Source organism: Hetaerina americana, unplaced genomic scaffold (assembly GCF_022747635.1).
Source record: "Hetaerina americana unplaced genomic scaffold, ioHetAmer1.1.p SCAF_7, whole genome shotgun sequence".
NCBI classification, from domain to species: domain Eukaryota; kingdom Metazoa; phylum Arthropoda; class Insecta; order Odonata; family Calopterygidae; genus Hetaerina; species Hetaerina americana.
This window is the reverse complement of record NW_027287316.1, coordinates 39,657,489-39,661,148: the sequence shown is the minus strand read 5'-3', so window position 1 is coordinate 39,661,148 and position 3,660 is coordinate 39,657,489.

Here is a 3,660-nt window from a genome sequence, read left to right as displayed (position 1 = left end):
GAGGAGGGAATTTGGCCGGAAGACTTTGTGAGATCAGTTTTAGTTCCTATTCCGAAAAAGGTAAAGGCCACGTCATGTGAGGACTACAGGACAATTAGTTTGATATCCCACGCAGCTAAAGTTGTTCTCAGGATCATAAACAAAAGGATACAGAGTAGGGCAAATGATTACTTAGGGGATGATCAGTTTGGGTTTAGGAAGGGGAGAGGTACGCGTGATGCCATTGCAGTAATGAGATTATTAATCGAGAGGAATATAGAACACAACCAGGAGGTATTTGCCTGTTTCGTAGATTTCGAAAAAGCGTTTGATAGAGTGAATTGGGAAAAACTAATGAGTATATTGAAGAAAATAGGAATAGATTGGAGGGAAAGGAGGCTAATCCGCAACCTGTACATGTCTCAGACTGCTCAGGTGCGGGTGGGAAACGGGGAGTCAGGATGGGCAGTGTTGGGAAGGGGTTTAAGGCAGGGTTGCCCATTATCACCGTTGCTGTTCAACCTGTATGCAGAGGAAATGATCAAAGAGGCATGGGAAGAACTCGAGGTAGGAATGAAAGTGGGCGGGGGATTCGTAAAATCAGTTAGGTTTGCTGATGACCAAGCTTTAGTTTGTCAGTCAGCCAAGGGGCTGCAAGCATTGGTGAGTGAATTGGAAATTCAGTGCAACAGGTATGGGATGAGAATCAATATTAATAAAACAAAGGTTATGCGATTTTCTAGAAAGAAAAAGGCCAAGCTTAACATTAAAATAGGAGGGCAAAAACTAGAGCAGGTAGAACAGTTTACGTATCTCGGTAGTGTTTTGGACCAACACGGTCAAAGTAGTAGGGACGTAAGGAGAAGAATTGCGCTAGGCAAAGAGGCTTTCACAAGGAGGAGGGAGTTGATGACGGGGACTTTGAGTAAGGATGTTAAGAAAAGACTCGTAAAAACTTTGATATGGAGCGTAGCTATGTACGGTGCGGAAACGTGGTCATTGAAGCAGGAGGATAGACGTAGATTGGAGGCTTTTGAAATGTGGGTGTGGAGAAGAATGGAGAAGGTGAAATGGACAGAGAAGAAAACAAATGAGGAAGTACTTGGTATGGTGGGCGAAGAGAGGGGTTTGTTGGGAGCAATCCTATGGAGGCAGGAAAAGTGGCTGAAGGGGGTATTGACCGGCAGTGGGATGTTGAAGACTGTGATAGAGGGTAGAATGTTGGGCAAAAGAGGAAAGGGAAGGAACAGGATAGGGATGCTGGACGGGATGAAGGGAGGAAGAAAGTACTCAGAGATGAAGAGGGACCTGATATAGAGTAGGATGATGGATTTTGTGTTTTGTTAGGAGTAATAAAATATTTGTTTGGTAGTTTTGTCCGTCCAAAAACCTTCCTTAACCGATAGATTACCTTAAAAAAATATACCTATATATATATATATATATATATATATATATATATATATATATATATATATATATATATATACATACACACACACACTCTTAATTCTGAAGATGCAGTCTTTCGGTCGAAATTTCAAATACTATATATTCGTGAATGTCTTTGTGTTTTTGTGTATAGATAAGGTTTCAATCAAAGATTATAAAAAAACCATTAACAAGGTAATCAACGGCGTGTGAAATTCACGCATCAGGGTAGGGGGGCCAGTTCCTTTCCCTGTGCCAGTTCCTTTCCCTGCGCCAGTTATGGTTTCCCAGGAAGACCTGGTAACCGAAATATCACATAGCTTGGGTGGAGCTGCAGGTATCCTGTGAAGCTTGTCCGGGAATCGAACCCGGGCCATCCGGTCACTAGTCTAACGCTTTACCCCTGGACTACCGCGGCCCATTTATATACAGTCAATATAACATTTGGATGACACAACAGAACACAAAAATAACATAGAAAACACGTAATAGGATACTCACATTTTAGCAAGTTAGAGCTTCAAGTCAGATTCTGAAGGGAATCCCTCTGAATCTGACCTGAAGAAGGCCTATGAGAAGGCCGACAGCTCAAACCTTCTGATATATGAGGGTCCTTTTACATTTATTTTTGTCCTTTAGATTATTTTTGTGTTCTATTCTTCCGTCCAAATTTTATATGTATATAAAATATATATAAACACACACACAAACATACACGCACCCAGACACTGTGGTTGGGACCATCGTAATATTAAGTCATCGTAATATTAAGTAAGTGAGTGTTTTTTTTATTTTTCCCTTACATGTATTTGCAGTATGAACATACAAATTGAACCCATGTTTAGACACACCTATAGAAAACTCCATTTTATAATGTGAGATTGGCGGTATATATCTGTGGTAATGTATTTTTGAGTAATAATTTCATTCGTTCATATCGATATTGGTATTGGCTTTCAAGTGGGTTGATTGTTCCCACTCCATATAATATCTCCTCATCCTACCTTCCAGCCCAACAAGCAGAACTATCCCTATTCCCTAAATATTATTTCCCCTCCCACCACCACCTTCCTCATCCATTCCCATGGAGAATAAAGCCACCTTGACGTTGTGGAAAGGTTCCTTTGCGTGTCCTTTTGACTTTTGGAACTGCATTGGCCGGGGCGATAATTGACCTGGTAAGGTCACAATCCCAGATAGGTCGTAGGAGTCTGGGAAAGGTCCACAAAGTGTCCGTATCTCTTTGAGGTTGGATGCTGCAAAGTGACTGGGTTGGCCGTATGAAGTGATGGTCTCTCGTTTAAACACTATCAAGGAATGCAATGGGAAACCACATCAATTAGTACAGCAGAGAATCTCCAGTTTGAGATGAACGGGATCGTGTTTATGTCGAATTACCGGAGGGATCAGCTTAAACGGATTACGGCAGATTTTGAAATACATGAACGATATAATGATTATGGGCAGAATTTGCTCTTTTTCAGGAGTAACGTTTAATTTTATACTGTCTTATAAATACTAAACAAAATAAATAAAACTATTTAGTAAATACAATTCAAAACATTCCATCCTACAGGAAATGAAACGAGATATTTTCCACTCACGGGATACCACTAAGTGCTTACAGATAGGATCAATTGATAATATATTTTTTTAATTTTAATAATGTTATTAAGATGAAATAGATTGTAAGGTAAATGAATTTTAATGACAGGTTGTGCCAAGCGTAATAATAGGACGAAATTGGTAGGGTTCGAGCACCAAAAAAAAATAATGAAACAGAGACTTCGGATCGGAAGACCCAACTTCAAAGCCTTACAAGTGACACTCTTAATTGAAAAATGATTTCTCAGTTCTGTCATACAAATAAGTCAGAGGTAAGAAAACCATAAATTTCTTAAAACTCAACTGTATCCTGTGACAAAAAATCACATCCTTTTCGCATGAATCGGAGCATTGAGCAATTGAGACGGAGATCCCAGCCATGGGCCATGGTCCTAATAAACTCGCGATCTATTATCATGAATAACGAAATAGATATTGTGATATGAGAACGGCTATCACCTAATTTCAGGTATTAATCTAATAAGAACAAAAAATTGAAGTAAATATAAATCAATGGAAATATAAAACATCCAGTACCACACTCGATTCATTTAAAATAGTGTAATGTATGTACACGACGGTATGTAAGGCAATAATTGAAAGAACCCAAGAGGCTATGGTCTAATGGTATTTCAGCTATGAATG